General features: G+C 39.7%; 3 non-coding genes across 3 annotated transcripts; all 3 read left to right on the top strand.

The window, feature by feature from the left end:
• The first annotated feature begins 1,667 nt into the window (after window positions 1-1,667).
• Window positions 1,668-1,739, top strand: trnah-gug (transfer RNA histidin (anticodon GUG)). The gene has a single exon. It is a non-coding gene; the product is annotated as a tRNA-His (tRNA).
• A 1,112-nt stretch (window positions 1,740-2,851) lies between these two features.
• Window positions 2,852-2,923, top strand: trnah-gug (transfer RNA histidin (anticodon GUG)). The gene has a single exon. It is a non-coding gene; the product is annotated as a tRNA-His (tRNA).
• Window positions 2,924-14,047: 11,124 nt separating this feature from the next.
• On the top strand, window positions 14,048-14,120 carry trnar-acg (transfer RNA arginine (anticodon ACG)). The gene has a single exon. It is a non-coding gene; the product is annotated as a tRNA-Arg (tRNA).
• Window positions 14,121-25,874: the final 11,754 nt, after the last annotated feature.

Here is a 25,874-nt window from a genome sequence, read left to right as displayed (position 1 = left end):
ACAAATGCATAAAAATACACATTACATCACACAAAAACATATTTATGTTTGTCTTAACAGGGAGCAGCTGGATTCAGCCATGTTAAACGAGTTATGTCTTATTCACCATTGCCACTAGAGGGCAGTGTATCCTCCCAAATCAGTAAAACTAAATGGAAACACTTGGGGAAAAAAACATTACGATGCCACTTTAATCAACCGAATACTCGTAGCAGCAAAATTTGATTTGAAGCTTTTTTTTTTCCCAAATCAAATTACTCGAGTGAATCGATTAATTGTCGCAGCACTAAATAAGTGTGTATAATTTGTGTGAAATTTAAAACGCCATGTATAATACACGCAGCAAAAATACTGTGAAATAATTCTTATTATTGAAACAAAAATACACCATTACAAAAACATGAATTCAAGCAAAAGATAAGAAAAATACAAACATACCGTATTTTTCGGATTACAAGTCGCTCCTGAGTATAAGTCGATCCAGCCATAAAATGCCCAACGAGGAGAAAAAAAAACATATACAAGTCGCACCGGAGTATAAGTCGAATTTTTTGGGGAAATTTACTTAATAAAATCCACACATAGAACAGACATTTCATCTTGAAAAGGCAATTTAATATAAAAATACAATAGAGAACAACATGCTAAATAAATGTACAGTGTACAGTGTATGAACAACGAAATGTGAATATACTGTCCTACGTTACGGCTCGGTCCTGGCTATACAGCGAACTCCCAAAAGACAATGCTGGACGTCTGTATAATTTGCTGAATCAATTTGGTCCTCGATAGAAAACAGGTTCACATCAACGTAAATAAATGATAATTATTATTATTATTATGATAATGATAATATTTGGTTAGACTCGTCATGTGTCATTATACTCGAAAGTGTTCTTTCTATTTTATCCATATGTGACGACCGTCAATTCTCCTCCTGTGTTTTATTCCAACACATTGTCAACGACAGCAAAATGGCTGACGGCTAGAAATCCGAGCAGTTCTTGAATGCGACACGAGCAGCTCTCCTAAACATCATCTCCAAACTAAACACCCGTCACTTCAAAACTACTCGATGGACTATTTTGGTCGCCTATGTGAAAATACAGAGAAACAGGAAACTTTTTTGATAAAAACTACGAAGGTAATTGAGAAAGCACTCAAAGGCAGCTAGTTACCTTGTTGCTAAATCCAAAAAGTCCCACAACGTGATAGACATTATTCCTACCTGCCTGCAAAGCCATTGTCTGCGAGATGCTCGACCCTGATGTGGTTAAAGACATTGCTCAAGTCCCCCTGTCTGATAATCCTGAGCTTTTTCAAGCCTAACTGCTATAAAAAAAAAATTCATAACAATAGAGACAGAGCTGTTGAAGAATAAGGATATCGACTTTGTGTTCATCTAAACAGGCTCAAGTTTCACACTGAGTAAGTATACATACTGAGAAATTATTTTATAATTAAATATACTGTACAGAGAATAATTTTGGAACATTTTTGGTTTGTGGTGTGCCGCAAGATTTTTTTCAATGTAAAAACGTGCCGTCAGTCAAAAATGGTTGAAAAACACTGCTCTAGATCAATAAGCCTGTCCGTCTTACTGTGTGTTGACTTTGTTGCAAGCATCAGTGATGGATTGATGTTTCAGCTAACTGAAGGAGACCTGTGCCGTGATCGTATAGTGGTTAGTACTCTGCGTTGTGGCCGCAGCAACCCCGGTTCGAATCCGGGTCACGGCAGGTACAGATCACCTTTTTTCTTTAGATATGTTTGCATTTTTCACTGAGACAGTATTCCACAGTGACATGCAGAGGAACTAGACTGATCGTGGGGATAGTGGCACAATGGATAATGTGTCTGATTATGGTTTAGAAAATTCTAGGTTTGACTCCTGACTCAAGTATTTTCATGTGGTAGTGAGACCAATGTAAGACTCTTGTGTTTCATTATGTTGACCTGGAATATCTGGGTTACTCAGGCAAACTCACAAAGAAGGCCAAATTTTTAATCTGCCGTTGCTAGCATTTAATCTGCGATCACATATTCATGAAAAAAAGGTAAATGGAATTTACAGTACTTCAGAAGAATCCCTGCTCTTCTCTAAACAATGAATTTGCACAGAATACTTGTTCCAAACATTTGAATCGTGGTTGTTTCAATATCTACTATAGATAAGGACTGTTTATTGGCTAGAATGAATCTCACATTGTTTTTTACGTCTGCTGATCAAGAAGCCTGTCCGTCTGACTGTACGTCGGCTTTGTTGCACACATCATTGATGGACTGATGTTTCAGCTAAATGGAGGAGACCTGTGCCGTGATTGTATAGAAGTTAGTACTCTGCGTTGTGGCTGTAGCAACCCCTGCTCGAATCGGGGTCACGGTAGGTACCGATAATTTTTTGTCTTTAGCTTTATTGTCATTACACAAAGCGTCATGAGATTCAAAGCTGCCCCGTAGAGTGCACACACACTTACACATAGAATGGATTGAAAAATATGTCCATATCTCCAATATGCAAAATAAAATGTCAAATTTCTAATCTGCCATTGGTAGCATTTAAATCTGCGCTCACATATTCATGAAAAAAGAAGGTAAATGGAATTTACAGTACTTCAGAAGAATCACTGCTCTTCTCTAAAAAATGAATTTGCACAGAATAGTTGTTCCAAACATTTGAATCGTGGTTGTTTCAATATCTGCTATAGATAAGGACTGTTTATTGGCTAGAATGAATCTCACATTGTTTCTTACGTCTCCAGATCATGAAGCCTGTCTGTCTTTCTGTGCATCAGCTTTGTTGAAAGCATCAGTCATGGACTGACGTTTTAACTAAACAAAGGAGACCTGTGCCGTGATCGTATAGTGGTTAGTACTCTGCGTTGTGGCCGCAGCAACCCCGGTTCGAATCCGGGTTACGGCAGGTGCACATAAGCTTTCTTATCTAAATACATTATTTGCATTTTTCGCTGAGACAGTATTCCGCAGTAGTATGCAGAGGCTCTAAACCGGGGGTCAGCAACCCGCAGCTGTACAGCCGCATACGGCTCATTAAGCGCTGCCCTCATGGGTCCCTGGAGCTTTTTCAAAAATTATTGAGAATGGAAAAAGATGCAGGCGGGAACTACATTTTTTATAGTTTTAATTTTTTTTGTAGGAGGAGGACTACTACTATGACACTAACACTCCTCTAATTTATTGATATTGTAATGAGTTAAACTCGAGGCGGGATCGTACAACAGAGTAGTCACATTCTCTATAGGTTGCACTGCAGGGAAAATAAACATTTATTTTTCTGGACTAAGGTGCATCAGATTATAAGTATCAATGAATGGCCTATTTGGCCTATTTCTAAACCGTATTCATGTATAGGGCGCACTGCATTATAAGGCGCAGTTGTAGTAGTGGTTGGCGTTGTATTATGCATCCACAAGATGGAGCTGAGCTAAATGGAATGTCATGCCATGATTAACCAATATCGAAGGCGCATCGGATTATAAAGCACACTGTCGACTTTTGAGAAAAATGAAGGCTTTCAGGTGCGCCTTATAGAGCGGAAAATACAGTAATCATGAAGGCTCAATATGTATTGGTAGCATACTTAATCATTTTGATAGTAGGCTAATTTAGCTAAGATAGATACATACAGCATGAGTTCCCTTCATTATAAGGCTAATATAAGGGTGTTAATTTTTTGAGGATCCAGCCATTTTTGTTTTTTTTGATCCGATACGGCTCTTTCAACATTTTGGGTTGCCGATCACTGCTCTAAACAGATCGTAGGGCTAGTGGTGCAATGGATAAAATGTCTGACTACGATTCAGAAGATTCCAGGTTTGTCTTTTGGCTATCTTCAGGTTTATTTTTCAAATGGAATTTATCGTAATGCAAAACTGCCGTCTTTGAATTTGGTCGCCTGGTTGGGGGGTCCTGGTGCCGGGAGTGGTGATGGGGCGGCGTAGGGTCGGTCGCCAACAGGCTTACACTCATAAGGGATTCACACGATTACTGGGTCCCAGATTCTACCCCTTTCAACCACTTAGCTTATAGATTCCCCCAGCCCCATCCCCCTCTTTCCCTGGTCAACAGGCCCCCCCACATGGTGTCAACCGGAAATACATCTAGCTGACAATAGCACCAACATATTAGTAGTTAGTGTAGATGTTCAATGTATTTCTTTTTGTTGTTTGTTTGTGTTTCTTTTATTTCTTCTCTTGTGTTTCTTTTTTTCTGTTCCCCCATAACCCCTTCCTGTTCGCTGCTTTGTCATAATAAACTAGGTATGTTGAATGATCACATTGGGAGTATGCCATACTCTCAATGTAAAACATTAAAACTGTTCAGACCAACCGGACACTTTTCATACCCATGTTTGAGAATGGTCTTGCATATTAGCGAGGGGCCTGGCTTATTCATTCACTCCAAAGGTTGGGGATGGCGTGTTTGAGTGAAGCGAGGCCACATTCAACTCTTGTTAGCAATTTTAACACCACAGACTCTCCCTTTGAAATGCTAAATGCGGCACTAACGGTAATTCCAATTGGAATTGGTCATATCAGGAGTTATCAGTAGACCGTTAAGTTCTTCATCCTGTTTTTTTCTGTGGGTGCTGCCCAGTGTTTACACTATTATTGATCTAAATATAAATATATTGGAATAAAGTGAGTATTGGATGAGTAACGCACTTGTGGTAGATCTCCACCCTTGATAATGAGGGAGGCTGTTTTATTCCCCCGTCACCCACCAAGTGGTTTTGCATACTTTTTTTTTTTTTTTTTTTTTCGTTTTTCTTCGGCCGCTGCAATGCTTTGTCACTTTTCCAGTAAATGTGTGCGTGTTTGTGTGTGCTTGTTTTTGTTCTGGGCTGTGCCTGTGTTTTTGTCTTTTTAACTATTTTTACAAGGTTTGGAATGTCAAGTCATAGAAAAAAATTGCTTCCGATGCATAAAACAGTTATTCTTTTTTCCTCTCTTCTTGTGAAAATGATCGTTTAATGTGTGTTTTTTTTTGTAATGTAGCGCTGGTGCTGTTCTCTTGACAATGAAGAAAAATTTAAGAATATTTTGCTTTTTCAAGGTTGTTTTGTATATCTGCAAATGTTTTTATTGTTTAACTTTTTGCCTTAACTTTTTGCTGTTAAATGATTATGTCTGAGTGAATGATCGCTCTCAGCCCTCCCGGTCAAAACGGATTGGACGTCTATCGCCGTCTGCACTGCAAAAAGTAGCAGATGGATCCCTTTTTACTAGTGACCAATATTAAACAAACTGAGAGCTTTACATGAATGAAGAGCATTGTTGTTTTTGTCAACGACGACGATAACGAAAATGTTTCGTCAACGAAGATTTTTTCCGTGACGATGATGTAACACTGACGAGCTAAAAACGTGTCTTGAGGGACTAAAACATAACGAGACGAATGCCAGTATTTGTGTGAAGAGACGACAAAGACATGAAAATACGACATAGTCTCTGTCTTATCTTCACAATGCATGACCAAAGATGGGTTGTAACGCATTACATTTACTGCATTATATTAAATTGAGTAACTTTATGAGAAAAATTAAAAACTTGTTACTTCAGTAGATGTGTGAAGAAGAAACGCTACTCTTACTCTGCTACTTTGGGCTACACAAGTCGTTACATTTTTCTTCTTTATTCTAAATATTATATTTAACTTTTTTGCCAGAGAAGCCAACAGTGGGTTTCACCAGTGAGATGTCGTAACAATAATCACATGACTCCATTATACCAATCAGACTCAAGCTTGCCGTTCTACGATCATGCCGGCCATCACAGCCCTGTAAAAATTAAGTATCTGACATAGAGCACTGCTGTCATCATGAGTCGAAATCGCAGATTTTAACCTCTCTCCCAATTTTCATTTGGCACCGATTGACCAAGGAAAACCGGGGATATGATCCATTTAATTTGACCAAAGGACACTCATGCTCTTTGGACAATTCTGTGTTGCTTGATTTCTTTATTTTTCTATCTCACTGTAACGCAATGGGGTTTTTTTGTATTTGTTTGGCTTAATGTGTTTATGTATAATGTTGTAGTACAGTATACTAATAACAGTTCATATAAATAAGTTTGTGCTGAGAAAAAATACAATTGTTTGAAAAGAAAATCAAACATCAGAAGCAGTTACTCACAATGTTACTAATTATTTGAGTATTTTTTTCACCAAATACTTTTTACTTGCAATAGAGTACATTTTTTGGTTGACTACTATACTTACTTATTTCAGTAATATTAGTTTGAAGTAATACTACTCTTACTTGAGTAATTTTTTTGGCTACTCTACCCACCTCTTTGCGTGACATTTTCATATTGTACGCGAAGTACTTCAACTTGCAGTGTACCGGCATTAGAATGTGCTTCAAGTTATGCTGTAGGTTTGCTTTTTTGAAACAAGTCGAAAGATTTGTTTTCATATCTTAGCAAGAGAGAATATGTAATTTTGCTTTAGCCTTTAAAACACTGTGTTGAGTGATAATCACTAAATGCAACTCGTAGCATAGTTTTCGCGCTAGCCAGGGTTCCCGCGGGGTGTTAAAAAGTCTTAAAAGCATTGAACTTATAAATTTGGAAATAATACCTTAAAAAGTCTTGAAAAATTGATGTCCTGGTCCCTTTGCAGAAAAAAACAGCCCCAAAGCATGATGTTTCCACCCCCATGCTTCACAGTGGGTATGGTGTTCTTCGGATGCAATTCAGTATTCTTTTTCCTCCAAACACGAGAACCTGTGTTTCTACCAAAAAGTTCTATTTTGGTTTCATTTGACCATAACACATTCTCCCAGTCCTCTTTTGGATCATCCAAATGCTCTCTAGCGAACCGCAGACGGACCTGGACGTGTACTTTCTTCAGCAGGGGGACACGTCTGGCAGTGCAGGTTTTGAGTCCCTGGCGGCGCATTTAGTTACTGATAGTAGCCTTTGTTACTGTAGTCGCAGCTCTCTGTAGGTCATTCACTAGGTCCCCCTGTGTGGTTCTGGGATTTTTGCTCACCGTTTTTGTTGTCATTTTGACACCACGGGGTGAGATCTTGCATGGAGCCCCAGATCGAGGGAGATTATCAGTGGTCTTGTATGTCTTCCGTTTTCTAATAATTGCTCCCACAGTTGATTTCTTTACACCAAGTGCTTTACCTATTGCAGATTCAGTCTTCCCAGCCTGGTGCAGGTCTACAATTTTGCCTCTGGTGTCCTTCGACCGCTCTTTGGTCTTGGCCATAGTGGAGTTTGGAGTGTGACTGACTGAGGTTCTGGACAGGTTTCTTTTATACCGATGATGAGCTAAAACAGGTGCCATTAATAAAGGTAACGAGTGGAGCCTCGTTAGACCTCGTTAGAAGACGTTAGACCTCTTTGACAGCCAGAAATCTTGCTTGTTTGTAGCTGATCAAATACTTATTTTCCACTCTAATTTGGAAATAAATTCTTTATAAATCAAACAATGTGATTTTCTGGTTTTTTTTTTTTCATATTCTCTCTCATGGTGGAGGTTTACCCATGTTGACAATTACAGGCCTCTCTAATCTTTTCAAGTAGGAAAACTTGGTGGTTGACTAAATACTTATTTGCCCCACTGTAAGTCTGAAAGGGGCTTTAGACTAAGATGAAAATTAAAATAGCCAGCAGTTTTTGACTGCACTAGGATAAAATAAAGAAATGGCCATCAAGGAAAAAAAGGACTAGCTAGGTGTTGATTGCAAGTGACTCGAGCGTCGTGATTTATATTTGCATGCCACTCCCATTGTTTTTTGTTTTTTTTTCCCGTACAGTATGTTTAACTCCATAGTGCATTTTTTTGTTTAGTCCAAGACTGTTCCATTCAGTGCTTGTGTCTGTGAGCTAGGTCTGGAAAGAATACATTTAGTGGATGTAAGACTCCAGCTTAAAGGCATCCTGCAGCTCATTTGCCTCCGTCATCCTTGGAATTATCGGTGGGAGAAAATATTTTTAAAAAAGCAAAAATTCTCAAACCATCCAAAGGAGCGTAACTGTTAATGACAAGCCTGGGAATGAACTTTTACAACTTCCCCATTTAGTTTCTGTTCATGACATGAACGCATATGTAATACTAAAAAAACGACTTCTAATGGGGGAGGAGGGGGAAAAAATCAGTAATTTGCTCCAGTTGGGTAATTCATTCCATTTGTTTAGTTACAATGAGCTTTGGTCCGGCCGACTCAGGAAGCGACAGAGACGACTGTCTTCAAAAGCCAGCCGACTGGCCGCCGATCAGTCGGACACTACGCGGCGCGACAAACGAGGGAAAACGTAGTCTCGCCCAATGTTGGGCCTCCACGCTTGAGAGGAAACGGAGTGTCGGGCCTCCCACTCTGCCACTTAACTCGCTTTTTGATCTCTTGTAACACGCCAATAAAACGGAGCAGAGTTAATGCAATCCAAAGGAAACTCATTAATTTGCCATGGCAACAAGCGCTAAAATTACTGCAACAGAAATTGTACTTTTAGAGATCATTCTAGTTTTTAGGAGTTTAGATTTTATTACATGTAAGTCAGCATTTATGGTGGAGTTTGTCGTTTTCAGGCCAGTAATATAGATATACGAGGACTGTAACTAGGTTCGAATTTTAGTATCATGAAAACAGGAGGGAACACTGTAGTGTTATCCTAATTCATATTGGTTTGTTTTGGAAAGGACAGTCAGGTTCAAAGGCAAACAATAAAGACAAAGATACTGTAAATCAACGACATGAGTTTGTTAATAAACATTACTGTGCTTGGTAAAATTAAAGCTTGTCGTCATCTTTACCGTCCGGCTTGCAGCTGTGTCTGTCTTCTATCATTTTCCTTCCCTTGACAGGCTCCTGTATAAGTCACTTTTACATCGCTTGCAAATCGCTATCTATTGAAACCATGTGTCTCGTATTAAACCCTTCCACTTCCAATAAATCAGCCGTACTTGACGTTTTAACTTTATTGCAACTGCATCCGCGTCATCTTTTGCACGTTGCAGTACTGCGTATTAATTATTTGATGAGTTGATCTTGACTTGATTGCGTTTGACATCACAAGATGGAACGATGTCGAGAGCTGATTCGATTCAGATTGTTTGGAATCGCAGATTCGTGATGTCAAGTCACTGTCTAAGAGTTAAGATGCTTAATTTGAGGTTGAGTTTTTGATAAAATTATGAACAGTATATACACTCACCAACCACTTTATTAGGTACACCATGCTAGTAACGGGTTGGACCCCCTTTTGCCTTCAGAACTGCCTCAATTCTTCGTGGCATTGATTCAACAAGGTGCTGGAAGCATTCCTCAGAGAGTTTGGTCCATATTGACATGATGGCATCACACAGTTGGTGCAGATTTGTCGGCTGCACATCCATGATGCGAATCTCCTGTTCCACCACATCCCAAAGATGCTGTATTGGATTGAGATCTGGTGACTGTGGAGGCCATTTGAGTACAGTGAACTCATTGTCATGTTCAAGAAACCAGTCTGAGATGATTCCAGCTTTATGACATGGCGCATTATCCTGCTGAAAGTAGCCATCAGAAGTTGGGTACATTGTGGTCATAAAGGGATGGACATGGTCAGCAACAATACTTAGGTAGGCTGTGGCGTTCCAACGATGCTCAATTGGTACCAAGGGGCCCAAAGAGTGCCAAGAAAATATTCCCCACAACATTACACCACCACCACCAGCCTGAACCGTTGATACAAGGCATGATGGATCCATGCTTTCATGTTGTTGACGCCAAATTCTGACCCTACCATCCGAATGTCGCAGCAGAAATTGAGACTCATCAGACCAGGCAACGTTTTTCCAATCTTCCTTTATCCAATTTCGATGAGCTTGTGCAAATTGTAGCCTCAGTTTCCTGTTCTTAGCTGAAAGGAGTGGCACCCAGCGTGGTTTTCTGCTGCTGTAGCCCATCTGCCTCAAACTTCAACATACTGTGCGTTCAGAGATGCTCTTCTGCCTACCTTGGTTGTAACGGGTGGTTATTTGAGTCACTGTTGCCTTTCTATCAGCTCGAACCAGTCTGGCCATTCTCCTCTGACCTCTGGCATCAACAAGGCATTTCCGCCTACAGAACTGCCGCTCACTGGATATTTTTTCTTTTTCGGACTATTCTCTGTAAACCCTAGAGATGGTTGTGCGTGAAAATCCCAGTAGACCAGCAGTTTCTGAAATACGCAGACCAGCCCTTCTGGCACCAACAACCATGCCACGTTCAAAGTCACTCAAATCACCTTTCTTCCCCATACTGATGCTCGTTTTGAACTGCAGGAGATTGTCTTAAACCATGTCTACATGCCTAAATGCACTGAGTTGCCGCCATGTGATTGGCTGATTAGAAATTAAGTGTTAACGAGCAGTTGGACAGGTGTACCTAATAAAGTGGTCGGTGAGTGTATATGTTTTTATTTAGGACATTTTAGGCTGTCTGTTGCTATGTCATGTTGAAGACTGAAAGAAAATTTGATATATTTTGCTCAATTTTGCCCAAATACTTAAATTATAACTTTCTCAGCTATCATCCTTCTAGGCCTTAACCTGACTCGTCTTGTGTTTTGCAAAACCCAAGCCCGTTACCCTCGATCTCAACCTTGGCTGCGGACCCGGAGAACCGCACCAGGCAGCAGGACCCCTCAGGGGGTCTGTCGCTGGCTTCTCTGCATCCTATTATTTGCAGAAAATCAAAGCCAGCTCACATATGAAAAGCTTTTTGGAAGTAAATTTCAGTGGCCTGTCATTTATCATGGGGATATTTTACAGACCCACCCACGATAGATTGACATCTGCATTAATCTGATGTAAAGGCCAAATAAAAACACTTTATACAGTTCTAACCTTCCAACATAAAGATAATTTTAAGTTATGAAAAGTACTCTTTGAAAACACAATCTATAAAGTAGTCTTTCCTGCCAGTTATGAAATGTGAGACATTTGTTTAACATCACTTTGAAGAAATGAGAAAAGAAGGCTGCCCAAATAAGCGGCATATCGTTTCAACTTTTTTTAAAGCCTCCATTGAAGTTCACTGAAAAACTAAATAAATTTAAATACTGTATAGTTAAACCAGTGCCGAACCGTGAGCACCACAACTGGTCCCTCTACTCCGCCACCACTGTCAAGAAAATACATCGCCACAAGAGAAAAGTATCTTTTTTCAGTTATTAACAGATTTCACTTGGCTAGTTGGACAGTGTTCGTCAGTTGCATTTGTAGGACTACTGTATATTACCGTATTGGCCCGAATATAAGAGGGTGTTTTTTGCATTGAAATAAGGCTGAAAAAGAGGGGTCGTCTTATATTCGCGGTCTAGACATTATACCCATTCACGACGCTAGATGGCGCCAGATATCAATGAAGCGATGTTCTGTCATGACAGAGCTCAGCTACTCTCAAATTTAACCAGTTTATATTATTTTATTGCAATGTTTTCCTTATTCAGATTTGTTTCAAGACTACAGTTACAGTTAAGACTTCACTTTAATGGTTAATGTGGTTATTGCAATTTTGTTGTTTTATCACAATAGATTGGTTTATTCACATTTCAAAAACCAGAAGCCATTCATTTACGAATGTGATTGCACTTTAGTTTACATATTTAAATGTTCAGATATTAAGATTTGAATGAGGCAAAATAACATGCCTTTTCTCTCAAATATATTGCTATAATCATTTGTTTCGGATATACTGTAATTATTTTCTGTATAAAAATTAATTCTTTGTTCAAAAAGTCTTTTTTCAAACTTGAGTCTTGAAAAAGAGGGGGTCACCTTATAATCAGGGCCGTCTTATATTCAGGCCAATACGGTACATTGAAGGGCTAGTTGCGCAATTGCTAATGCATCTGGCTATGGATCAAGTGCTTCCATGTATGACTCCTGAATAGGTCAAACACAATTTTTCATGTGGATGTTATCCTGCTCCATCACTGCTTTCTTAGACTGCCGTCATCTGAAATGCCTGGGTTACTCCAGCTAACTCATGCAAGTTTAAAATTTTCTTTTCAATTGTCTCGAAACTGTATTTGGTACCCTTTAATCTGTGTTGTTTATTACGTCTCAGGTGTGTTTAAACGTAGATTTTTATTTATTTTTTGGGCGGGGGGTCTCCTAAAGAAAAGGTGATCAATGCTCAATTCAATTCTAACTAAGAATTACTGTATTTTCCGTACTATAAGGCCCATGATGGCAGGTGACTGTACACCGGGTCCAGCGTCAGCTCACCAGATCCGCATAGCAATCACGCTTGCTGAGCGTCAGTATGCCAGATGCTGCGAGGATCATCAATCTGACAGTCCAAGCCTGATAGCAAGTGACTGTGCACTGGATCCGGTGTGAGCTCGCCAGGTTCACATAACAATCATGTCTGCTGAACGCCTCAATGCGCCAGATGCAGCCGGGATCATCAATCTGACAATCCAAATGATAGGTTTCGCACTTGTCCGGGGCGGACCGTGCAAACCTGACGCACTAAAAATCTGAAATTTAACGGTAGACGTGTGAGGTCACAAAAGTGTGCACCCTGAAGGCGGACGTCAACTGCAACACTAAACGGGAGAACACGCAGGATTCAGGACATGTCATCTCGGTGTACAGAAATTTTTATGGTAAGTGCTTTATTCAAAGTCATAATATTGTTTTGAAGGCACTTCTTGACTGCTCAAAAAGTTTGAATACTATTATTCCAATTGAGCCCCTCTTCCTTGTGTTTGTGTATTTGTGTCACTGCCTTAATTGCACAGATGGGTGAGCCTGGGACCAGGTGCCGCTGATCATTGTCAACAGCTTACTTAAACCGGTCCTTGGCCTAACATCATCGCCAGATCAACAACTCACCGACATGACTTTCAGCAAGCAAAGAATCTTGTAATCCTGATACTGAGCCCATTTTTGCATTTTCCGCCTAGATCCTGTACTGCTTGCGTGCCAGAACGCCTGCCTGGCCGTTCACTAGTGATGGTGAGATGAAGCCTCATGAGGCATTGCTCCACTTGAGCTAATTGGTTTGAGAAAGGGTTCATTTCTCGGAGCTTCATGTGTTCACGGAACCACCTACTGGCTAAGTGTATAAGCACAGTCATTTGTCTCCCAACCACATAAGTGATTCGTTAAATTTTGTGTGTGTGTCTGGTATTAACGCTTCGAAGGCTCTGCGCACCTCATGACATCACTACTTTTAATAGACCAATTTAATTTGCAATATAAACAGATTACAGTATTATACATTGAACAAAATGGACCCAAAATTTAATGCCGATAACGGTTTTGTGTGCCACATCTGGGCCATACATTAATGTAGAGTCTGCTACTTTGGACCAATTTTGGCCCAAAACTGGTTGCTGATCCGGCAATTGACTCCCTACTGAATTTGGGCCATTGTTCAAAAAGACACTGGGGCGGATCCTTTACGGAATTCGGCAGAAATTTGCAGTACATCTGGCCCATGTCCCCTCCAGTTATATTTTGCTATCAGGGAGAATCAGAGTATAAGCCGCACCGTCAACGAATGGCCTATTTTGTAACTGTTTTCATATATATGGCGCTTCGCACATAAGGCCCAGTAGTAGTAGTATTATTATCTGTTGTAGTAGTAGTAATTGGGGTTGCGTTCTGCATTCCCTAGATGGAACTGCGCTAAAGGGAATGTCATGTCAATAGTAACCAATATTGTTCCATACATAAGTCGCACTGTTGGCTTTTGAGAAAAGTGAAGGCTTTTTAGATGTGGAATATATGGTAATCAGAATTGTGGTTATTTCAAACTGCACCCATTGGATGCATTTCACATTTTTTTCATACATGTCGGGATACAGATGTCACTAGGCCTTACTGTACTCCAGCTTATCTGCAGACAACAGTGTTGGACCGACATTTCCGCTAGGTGACGAGCGTGTCTCTGCATTGTGGTAGCAGCAAATTCAGCTGGAGTTGGGGTTATGGCAGATATAGCACACCCTGTTACATTTTCATAAATTAGGCTTCAATTGTCCGGTAAAGGTAGGATTCCAGAGTTTCATACAAGTGGCACTCCTATAATGTTGGGCTAGTGGCGCAATGGATAACGCGCCTGACTACGGATCAGGAGATTCCAGGTTCGACTCCTGGCTAGCTAGGTTTCTCTCTTTCGTGTTGTCCCAAATAGCTCTCTACTATTATGTTAACTTGTGGGGTTTGGGTTACATTGACTGGCACAACTGCATTGTAAGGATAGTGTACCAATGGATTATGTACCTGACTACATATCAGGTGATTCTAGGTTTGACCCGGGGCTACCTCGAGCTGTTTTTTTTGTTGTTGTTGTTCTTCATGTGACGGTTATGCTAGTCTGAAACTGCTCTTTGATTATGTTCACCTTTGACATTAGGTTTTCTTCAGCTAGTGCCACTTGCTTGTAGGTTTAGTGGTGCAATGGATAACACCCCTGATAAGGTGATTCTAAGTTTGACTCCTTGCTAGCTTGTGTTTCGTCTGTTTTCATGTTGTGGTTAAATCAATCCCAAACTCCTGTCTTTGATTATGTTCACCTGTAACGAATAAATTACTTTGGCTGTCCCAGGTGGATTGCAGGGCTAGTGGTGCAAGAGATAACATGCTTGAATTCAGATCAGGAAAATCAAGGTTGGACTCTTTTCTAGCTTGACTTCTTGTTTTTCTTGTAATAGCTTTCCCAATCCAAAACCACTTTTAATATGTTAATCTGAATTGTCTGGGTTACTTTGGCTAACTCTTGAAAGGATGGCAACATGAAAAAAAATCTTCATTTCTTTGTCGCAGGGACGGATGGACATTCCTGCCAGACTTAACTCAGAAAATCGCTAAAAAATCGGTGCTACGGTAGAACCAAAGAAACTGAACTGTTATATAGTAGTGCTCGTGCTACCACCAATATGATATCATGTAGAAAACTACAATTTTTTTCCTGTTGAATATCAATATTGCTAGTTGGACAGCAAATTTGAGCAGAGTTGGCGTTCAATTTCAGCAGCAAATCAAAATATTTCATGACATGGGAGTCTGTATTTAGGTGGACAGCTGTTCAGCATTCAGAAACGCTAACAAGCTACAACCGGGGAGGCTTTTTGATTCCACATTCTCTGATGTTCACTTTGCTACGGCAGCCTTTCCGTAAATATTTTCAAGTCTGTCAGTTAATTCTGAGATTCCCTCGGCGGAGGCCGTCTGGGAAAATAAACGCGGTGCCGCCGCAGCCATGGAGTTGTTACTTTTACGCGTGGAAACGTTGCTTATTTTGCTTCACTCTCAGAGTGGCGCTTCAGACAGTTTGAGGCGCAATTTCAACAACAGCGTTGCACTCTGTAATTACCAGCGATGAACGATGTAGAACAAAGAGTCTTTGAACACGGCCTAAGGCGGATAATATGTTACCAAAAACAAGAAATTCAACAACGAAACCTTGGAAATAATGTCAGTTATTTGTCTGGGAGAATTTTAATAACTCTCTGGTGTCATTTGATGTTGGATGTAATGCCTAAAATGTTCAATGGTTCAATTTGGTCACTCAAGTGGGCGGCATATCAATCTACATCTCATGTTAACACAGGCTTCACAGATTGTTAGAATTTTGTCCACGAACGGTGAACAAAGTGATAAGAAAAAACGCACAACACAGAAAGTCCTGGAGCTTCATCTACGTCGTGCTGATTCAATTTTGGGAGATTCCGTGGGTTCCTCTGATTTAATTTTGCAGTTTTAACTTTGTTTATAGACAAGTTTCACGGCGAAATATGGGCAGCACCATCTTGGAAAATGTCTGTTCCAAACTTCCGGTTTAGAAAAAAAACTATTAGTTGCGATTGAAGTAAGCATTTTGTTGACAAAGTCAAAACTGCAACATCAAACCAGAGGAACCCATGGAATTTGCAAAAATGGATTCAGCACGACCTAGATGAAACTCCGAGATGTGCTGTGATTGAACTCCTGGAAGCACCTATATAGGTAGTTTGAAGTAGAATGTTTTGAAGAGCGTCCAGCTTCAAAGCGCAGAAGCGTAGAAGGCACATAGTCTCGATATATGTCCATCAACGTGACACATGGGACACATGAAAATGCAGGCATAGGACGAACATACCTTCCATAACCAGTGTTGGGCACGTTACTTTAAAAAAGTAATTTGTAGGGGTGTCAAACGATTAAACTTTTTAATCGAGTTAATTACAGCTTAAAAATTGATTAATTGTAATTAATCACAATTAATCACAATTCAAACCATCTATAAAATATGCCATATTTTTCTGTAAATTATTTTTGGAATGGAAAGATGAGACACAAGATGGATATTTACATTCAACATATGGTACATAAGTACCGTATTTATTTATTATAACAATAAATCAACAAGATGGCATTACAATTATTAACATTCTGTTCAAACGATCCATGGATAGAAAGACTTGTCGTTCTTAAAAGATAAATGTTAGTACTAGTTATAGAAATTTTATATTAAAACCAATCTTAATGTTTTCATTTTAATAAAATTTGTTAGATTTTCAATCAAAAAATAAACTAGTAGCCCGCCATTGCTGATGCTGATGATATAAAATCAGTCGCACCCATGTGCCAGCAGAGGGCGACAAAACTCGCTGTCATTTTAATGTTTGACCGGGGCATGTGCGTTAATTGCGTCAAATATTTTAACGTGATTAATTTTAAAAATTAGTTACCGCCCGTTAACGCGATAATTTTGACAGCCCTAGTAATTTGTAATAGTTACTCACTACTTCTTCCAAAAAGTATCTGAGATAGTAACTGAATTACTGTATAGTAGAAGTAACTAGTTACCAGGGAAAGTAACTATTTCCGTTGCTTTAAAAAGAAGTTGTTGTATGTCAAAGAATTTGAAATTTTCTGAGCAGTATTCTAGTCAGTTGAATAGAGAAGAACAGACAGACTGTTATAGAACCTTGTAATATTTATTACACCTCAACAGCAACAGATTTATCCTACACTTGAAGTGCAACAAAAATAAACAGATTTGAATTGCTTACCACAGATGTCGACAAAAGCTTTGCCCCGGGACATAAATTACACTTTAATACATGCACGTTCTTTCCTTTAATTTCGACCAACTTGAAATAGTGTTTATATCTCCACCTCGTAAAGGACAAATTTTCGTCTGAATGTTCTGCCATCATATCCCTCTGTTTCTGTTTTACGTGTGTGTGTTTGTCACGCGCTGTTCCAATTTGTGTGTGAAAACACAGACTCTGATGTACGTGCGCTATTGGGCTTGAGCGTTTACGTCACAGAATGGGGGATCACGTGAGATTTGACAACAACGCAGCCATATTGGAAGCAGGTCTGGCTCGCGGGACATTAAACTTTAACTTGGCAGTTCGATAAAGAGACAAACTAAAGGCGAAGAACAGATATGTGATCAAACTTAAAGGCCAAATGTGAAGTAAGGTTGGGCATCCATGTTTTTGAATAATATCAATGGCTAAACAATTATAAGCATATTTTCTTTTTTTTTTTTTTTTTTTTTTTTTACGCAACCCTTCTAGATTCTTTGTTTAACCCATAGCAACGCCCTTGACAACGAAAATGCTTTTCTTCAACAATCTTTGGAAATCTTCGGAATTGACGTCACACCGAGAACTGCGAGGGAAGTCCACCATACACACAGTATTGTTGCATTGCTTCTCGGTAAGATGCCACGGCGGTGTGTGGCGATGTATTGTTCTAATCCTAAAGAAAAGTTGTATGAGTGGCTGAAGGATAGCAGGGCACGTGAATGGACATCTTTTGTTCGCACTAAGCGAATGAATTTCGTTAGTTTGTGTATTACGAGAGCCGCTGACAGGTGACAGCTGACAACTAGCGTGTTGGTTTAGCTTAGCCATTGAGTCAATCTCGCAGTGAATCAGCGAGCGGCGCAGGTCACACAGTGAATCATGGGAAATGTAGTCTCGGGACAACACCTAAGTGGTGCTTTGTAATCTGTTCGCTTGTGTGAAAAAACTACATTTCCTCACGCCATTAGACGCCACTTCTACAGGCTCTAACTATCGCTCCGCACAGCCTGCCGAGAGCCCCAAGCTGTGTTCGTACTGTTAGCTCCATCTGTTAATAAAGAAACAAAGTTGTCAGCACGTCATGTGTTCGATACCTTTGTCAAAAAAAAGCTCATAACAAGACACTATGCACAATCTGTTTATGAGACGCTGGGACTTTCCAATCTTGTAATCTCGATGGGTCTCGTCTCCATTCCATGTCAGGTAGTCTAGGCGCATTGTTTGCATCCTGATTAGCGTCTGGCTAATACATGTTAGGTCCAACATAAAATTCCAACCTCCTCTTCTTCCTCCAACTCTTCAAAAACTTGGATCTCCTCCCTTGCGCTCGATCTATCGCTTATATCGCTGTTTGAATCATTGTTTGAAGAGCTTTGTATGGCGGCCATATGGAGCGCTGCCATCGCTGTTCTTGGTGCGACGTATCACTTCCGGGTTCGTCCCCTTTCAGGCTCGAACTTCGGAAACGCGATTATTTTTGTCAAATATACAACATATAAATTATTTTTTCATGCTTTATTTGTTAGACAATGTTTAATTACTTTAATTGTGACCTTATTTGGCATGTTATCAAATTACTTCACATTTGGTCTTTAAAGCGCCACACAAAAATTAATAAATTTAATTGTGTAAGCAGGATCTGTGTATTATTCCTATTATTTAATTACAGGTGCTCATTTCAATTTATTTCATTTAAATGGGCTATTATTTATTTTGTTTATATTTTACAAATGTGATGTAGTATTCATTTATATTGTATATTTTATGTTGTATAACTTTAGTTCCAATGTGAATATTAGTTCCTATTTGTTTTGTTGCGATAGGAGGGTTTTGTATTGAACACAGGGCCGTGTTGGTTATTATTATAGCAGAGAAGACAGCAGTAAATCAACAAAGACAAGTCAACTGTGCCCCGATCTACCACTCAAGAGATCTGATGGACTCAAAAAGTGGGTTACGATTGCATATTAGTTTGAAATTCGACCGGATCCACCGTATTTTTACACGAGTGACTTCCAGCCTGCCCGGTCCTAGCTACCGGTAGTAGCATTGACGCAGGAGGGTCGCGTCTCGCGTCAAATAATAAACTCTGCCGTTGTTTTCGCGTGCGTTGTGTTGAGCCGCTTCTGGGACGAGTCTAACACGCGGCAGCACTGCGACTGGTGTGCATTGGCTGATTGACTTTAACGCCCGCGTTTCACTGCGTTCTCGCGGCGGCCACGTTGTCACGCCGTTGACGTTTCTGGGTTATACTGTCCTACCGTGTTGGTCCTCATTATAGTAGAGAAGACGGAGTAAATATAATCTGCACAAAGAAACTGTAACCCGATCGACTCACAGCGAAACTCGAAAAGTAAGGGTTACATTATGTCAGAAACTCGTTCGGTACGCCTCCGTTCCGAACCGAGCACCACGTACCCAAACGGTTCAATACAAATACATGTACCGTTACACCCTTAGTATCTAGATACATATCGAATTGGCTTCATGCCAGAGATTCCCAACCCTAGTCTAAATCGGATGTCCGTAGCAGAAAATGTCAAAGATGGCGCTGCCCATGTTTCGCTCAGGAAACTTAGAAGTATAGAATTTCACTCTGAAATTTTGATGACATCCACAAATAAATGCTGAGATGTGTCAAAGTATTTGAATTCAGAGCCATTGCAGTTCATTTGCTTTGTAGACAAATGGTGCTGTGAAAAGCTCCAGTAAATTCAGTTGAGTGAGCTATCTTCTCCACAATTACGGATTTTGAATAAGCAGCATTTTGCAAATTTCTTTAAAACTTTTTTTTTTGTGCTTTTTTAAACAATAAAACATTGAAAATCCCGAGAGTGCAATTTGTTAACTAAGATGATTTTTAGAGAAAACACAGTAGTGGAGTTCATTATTGCTCGTAATTCTTTCTTCGCGTTGTAGAAATGTTGACACACCGGCCTCAAAAATGTCCCGCGTCAAAGCAGCATCGCTTCTGAGCCAATCGTCAGCCTCTGTTGTGAATGGGCCAGTGACCATCGTGGCCCACAACCCTCTGAGTGGTCTCGCTCCGAAATAGAATGGTACATTCCAAACCAATATAACAGCGGCAGCGCACCATCGTGCGACCGCAGTAAATGGCCAAATTGTTGTGCATGCTCTATGAGGCACGCCTTTAGAGAGGGAAAAAAAGAAGTCCCAGTGGCGCTAACATCAGGTAGCGTTTAAGTGTCCTTCTCTCTTAATGTATGACGAAACATGCCCAACATGCCATAAAGACACCACCCGGGCCTTCAAAAACAGGATATGGTCTGCAGTTCTCGTTGAGTCCACACAAACACCTTTTAAAAATAAAGCATGGCTTCTGTTTGATAGAAAAATATAAAATAAAACAAGACAAATAGTCACAAAGCGGCTGCCGCCCATTTCCTGGGAAACTTTGCTATGGTGCTGTAGATGTTTTTTAGAGGGTGTACTCCCAGCTGTTTTCCCGCCCTACTGTTGTAAAAGGCAGGAATGTCCCCAAGTTATAAGGAGATGACAGGATGAGGGAGAAAATTAAATCAAAATTGCTCAGTTGGATGGTTTTGTTGTGCTCAAAACACATTTACACCCACCAGGTTTTCTTTCAGGAAAAATATTCAACTTAGGTTGTCAGACAGACGGACAAAATACTTCTGTGTAATTTGATGAAAACTAGTGTTGCACTATTACCATTTTTTGCCCCGATACCGATACCACTTGGTTTGAAATTTATATATGGCGGAAAACATTCAGGTGACTTGAAGTTCCGCTCTGAGACACCCCAATTTGGCCAAATTTCAAAATTGTCCGATATGCATCATTGGAAAGCTTAAAATTTTGGACAGGAGGGCATTTTTAAGAAAAAAATGTTTTTTAAACAGCAAAACCCTATCTGGAGGTGAGAGCACGCTAGAGCAGAATTACAGACGCCATGACTTTAACGAGATATTATCGCGTACTTACCTTGTTTCGATCCAAAAACTCCATATCGCATGTATCACTGAGTGTCAAGACACAGCTGTGAATGGCCACAGCTGGATTTTTGGAGGATTTTATGGGTGAAACATGGTAATATAACAAGGGTCGCGATGCAGAAATCGCAGACATCAAGGTGTGGGTGAGATTTTCTTTTTCATATATTTACTTTTTTAAACGTTATTTTTCAAATTTTCTTTGTTTGGATTGATTATTTATCATCTAACATATCTGGGAAAATGCGATAGTAACAAAAAAATTCAATTTAGCGATAGTTTTCAGGTAGATATTTGTGACTTTTTTACAGACGCCATTTTTTCATTGTGACATAATTTGTTTAAAAGTTTAAAATATGCGAGTGAATAATTTTTTAAAAGTTTTTTTTTTAAAACAAAATATTAAACATCAATTAATGATTCTAAGCTAAAAATGACAGACATTTTGAATAATAAATATAATCACTTACCTTGTTTTCATGGCTGGGTTGAAACAAAAACGGTTGCGCAACGTCTGTAAACGGGGGTTTCCAGGGTAAAACGGGCAAATTAAAAATAGTTCGGGAGCTTAATGCGCCATGAATCTGCTATGGCAGCATACAGACATATTGTTCTATCAAACACAACAGTTGTTGTGGCTTAAAATACAGCACTTTCTTTTAAAGAGGAGAGCAAGAGCAGAAACTGCTTTTTTCAGTCTACTTTTTTTGCTTTTACAATTGACTTCAAGTAAAAATGGGCATGGACCTCAACTTCCGCACATTCAAATGAGAACAACCAGCGGTACATGGGTGACGTAATTACAGCGTGACAAGGCTTCAAAGATGATATGCATAATTTTGTCGTCGCTGACACGTTCAGTGTTAAAGGGTTAAACAGTGAAACTTTTTAAAAAAGATATGACAGAAAACACTCAGGTGACTTAAGTTCCGTTCTGAGACCCCCAATTTGGCCAAATTTCAGAATGGTCCTATATGCATGTGTGATACATCATTGGAAAGCTTATAATCTCAATTTTCTGGGGGAAGAACATTTCTGAACAGGAGGGCATTTTAAAAAAAAAAAAATTAAACAGCGAAATCCTAACTGTAGGTGACAGCATAAGAGAGCATAATTAAACACACCATGACTTTAACGAGATATTTTTGCATACTTTCCTTGTTTCGGTCCAAAAACTCATTAAGAATGTATCAGCGGGTGTCAAGACACAGCTGTGAATGGCCACTGCCAGATTTTGGGGGGATTTTATGGGTGAAACATGGTAATATAACAAGGGTCCCGATGCAGAAATCGCAGACATCAAGAAGTGGTCGAGATTTTCTTTTTCATATATTTAACCTTTTAAATGTTTTTTTTTTCAATCCCCAATTTTTCGATTCATTATCATCTAAAATATCAGGGAAAATGCAACAGTGACATAGAAAAAAAAATTGGGGGGGATCGATTAATTATCTTCAAAAATATCAGGGAAAATGCGACAGTAACAAAAAAAAAATAATAATAATACAATTAAGCGATAGTTATGAGGTACATATCCATTACAGACACTATTTTTTCATTGTGATGTAATTTGTTTAAAAGTTTAAATGCGAGTGAATATTTTTTTAAAGTGTTTTTTTTTTTTAAACTAAATATTAGACATCAATTAATGATTCCAAGTAGAGATGTCCCGATCGAGATGCCGATCGATCGGGTCCGATCAGGTCATTTTCAAAGTATCGGAATCGGCAAAAAAATATCGGCCATGCCTTTTTTAAAAATATATATATGTTTTTTTTTTTTTATTAAATCGTTTTCTAATTGTATTTAATGTTACAGACATAATATGTTACACTCATCCAGAGTCTTTAGTTTATGCCTAAGGTAGGGTTATCAAATTTATCCCAATAACGGCGGTAATTATTTTTTTTTAAAAATGTATCATGTTAAAATATTTAACGCAATTAATGCATGCTTTGCACGACCCACTCAAGCATTGTCGCGCTCGATCTGTAATGGCGCCGTTTTACCTATATAGAGAGATAAAAGGCAGCGTAAATTGAGTAGAGTGAATTTTGGCAGCCTTTGGAGCCTTTTTTTAATTGGCTAAAGCCTTACAATCCCTCTCCCTACGATTAGAAATATCATGGGAAGCAATGTGGGGAAGCAAGGTAGCAATTGATCTTTTTCTTAACATCTTATGTTATTTCCCAACGCAGAGAAGATATATCAATTGGTAGCACCACGCACAGTCATGGTTCCACTTCCCATCATGCATTTGGGTTGGATGGCTGCAGTATCATTTACTGAAAGCTCAACAAATACACTAAATGGCAATATTTAGTCACAATATACAAAGTCACAAGTCTTTCTATCCGTGGATCCCTGTCACAGAAAGAATGTTAATAATGTAAATGCCATCTTGAGGATTTATTGTCATACTAAACAAGTACAGTACTTATGTACTGTATGTTGAATGTATATATTCGTCCGAGTTTTATTCATTTTTTTCTTAATGCATTGCAAAAATGTATATGATCGGGAAAAATTATCGGGAATGATTGGAATTGAATCGGGAGCAAAAAAAAAAGCAATCGGATCGGGAAATATTGGGATCGGCAGATACTCAAACTAAAACGATCGGAATCGGATCGGGAGCAAAAAAACATGATCGGAACAACCCTAATTATAAGGTAAAAATGACAGAAATTTCGAATAATAAATATAATTACTTAGCTTCATTATATGGTTGGGTTAAAACAAAAGCGGTTGTGCGGTGTCTGTAAACGAGCGTCTTTAGGGTAAAACAGACAAATTAAAAATAGTTCTTGGGCTCAGTACACCATGAAATTGCTATGGCAGCATATAGACATATTGTTCTATCAAACACAACAGTTCTTATGGCTTAAAATACAGCGGTTTGTTTTAAAGAGGGGGTGCAAGAGTAGAAATTGCTTTTTCAGCCTTGTCTGTGTTTTGTGACATATATCGATTCTTTGTGGCAGCATATTGATAACCTTTTAGGCTATAAAGTGTCGCGATATACAGAATCACATTTTTGATATATCGTCACACCACTAGCCTTTAAAGCCTTTTTAATCTACTACAAGTGAGTTTGGTGTATGCTCTTTGTGTTTGTTTATATTGTTGAAAAAGAAAAGGGTTGATGGGAAAGACATAGGTAATAGTGATACAAAATCATAGAATAAATACAGTATGCTACCTATTTTTAAGCAGCGTTGCAAGCTCTTAATAACAACTCTTGCCAAGGGGACGCCATTGTAACCAGAAGAATAGTAAAAGGGAAGATAGGTCAGATATCGATGTGACAGGGTAGGGTGAGTGCACAAGCAATGTTAGTGATGTGTAGGAGCGAACACAGTGTTGGGACAAATCATGTGTGAACATTCCTCATCCTACTATGTAATCGCTAATCCTGACACAAACAGTGATATACCAGTATGTGTCTAGTGATCACGGCACTCATTTGAGAGACTTCTTTGACAACCAGAACAGTCCAGTAATAATCGTTTCGAGACTTGGAGAACAGACGAAACATTTTCTCCCGTTATTTAAATGATAATACTCTTTAAATCTTGGATCTTTGAGCGCTCTGGAAGATCTGCCTCGCCTTGTCAATTGTCAAAGAGCCTGTAAAGCTCTTGCGAGTCATCTGCTGCGTATCAAAGCATCGGCAGTTTCATCTGTCAAAGTAGCGTCGTCGACATCAATGCGTTCCAGATCTGGCAACCTGATAGTCTGCCTTTCTTCTGCTCCGTAAACAGATCATCCATTCAAAGCCCCTCCATGTTTCAGTTAAGACCGGGCCGAGCTCGGTGTCCACTGACTGCTTCCACGTGTGTGTAGGCGGCGTTGAGGTGTGCGATGTACACTGGTGGGTATGTCGGTTCATGAGTCACTGAAGAAGGAACATGACGGATATTCTTAGCGGGGTCTTACTCTCATTAACGTTGGAGTGTCTCGAGATGGCCTCGGTGACAATCCTGAACCGAGGGGTCGGGGGGCCATTACGCCCCACGGTTGGGAAGCCTAAGTTCACAGGCTGTAATTGTGCCTGTTCAGAAAGCGCTACATTACTCAATCAACAGACGCCTTGGTGTTGTGGATGTGCGTAGGTCGTCGCCTTGTCAACTGCCACTGTAATTGCCGCTGAGTAATGTTTGAACGGGGAATGAAAGTTGGAAATCTGGAGGCCATTTTGGGACGTCACCCAACAGGCCAGAAGTTTCCACGGTGGGGAGCCTCGCCTGTTACAAGTAGTCAGTTCAAAGGATGGATTTTCACTTCAGGTCCAAGTGTCCAATCCCTCATTAAAGCCTAATAATATACAGTTCAATTACGATTTTGTGGAAGCTCACCAGCCTGCACTGTCATTTGCTTGTACTTAGATTGGGTTTGTTGCTGTTTAAAATTCATTAAATCATGCTGGCATGATTCAACCACAGATGATATAAATCCGATTTTGGCCTGGCAGTGTGATCAGGCCCCAAGTGGCAAAGAAACACTGCCAGCACAGAAGCCTCCAATCCATCCCAGCGTCCGCAAAGACAATGGGTTTACATGGAGGTTTAAGCACTCAAGCCCAAAATGACTTCCAGAGTTGAGGTTCCTCGGCATTTCGGAGAGGATGCAGGGAAATAAACGCATGTGAGGGTTCGTGCCGGATCAAAGATGGTGATTCGCCTACACTGTCCCTCCTCCATTAAGAGGAAATCCACCAGCGGATGGTGACCATATGTTATGCGCATTAATCCCCCATCCAGGAGAACATAAAAATGAAAGAGATGAACTGAAAGGGGTCGAGGTGGAGATATATAAAATAACTATATAAAGTCTAAACTTTTTATATTAGCCACACTGGATG

The sequence above is a fragment of the Corythoichthys intestinalis genome, chromosome 19, assembly GCF_030265065.1.
Source record: "Corythoichthys intestinalis isolate RoL2023-P3 chromosome 19, ASM3026506v1, whole genome shotgun sequence".
NCBI classification, from domain to species: Eukaryota; Metazoa; Chordata; class Actinopteri; order Syngnathiformes; family Syngnathidae; genus Corythoichthys; species Corythoichthys intestinalis.
Note: the sequence above shows the minus strand (reverse complement) of the source record. Positions and strands in the feature narration are given on the sequence as shown.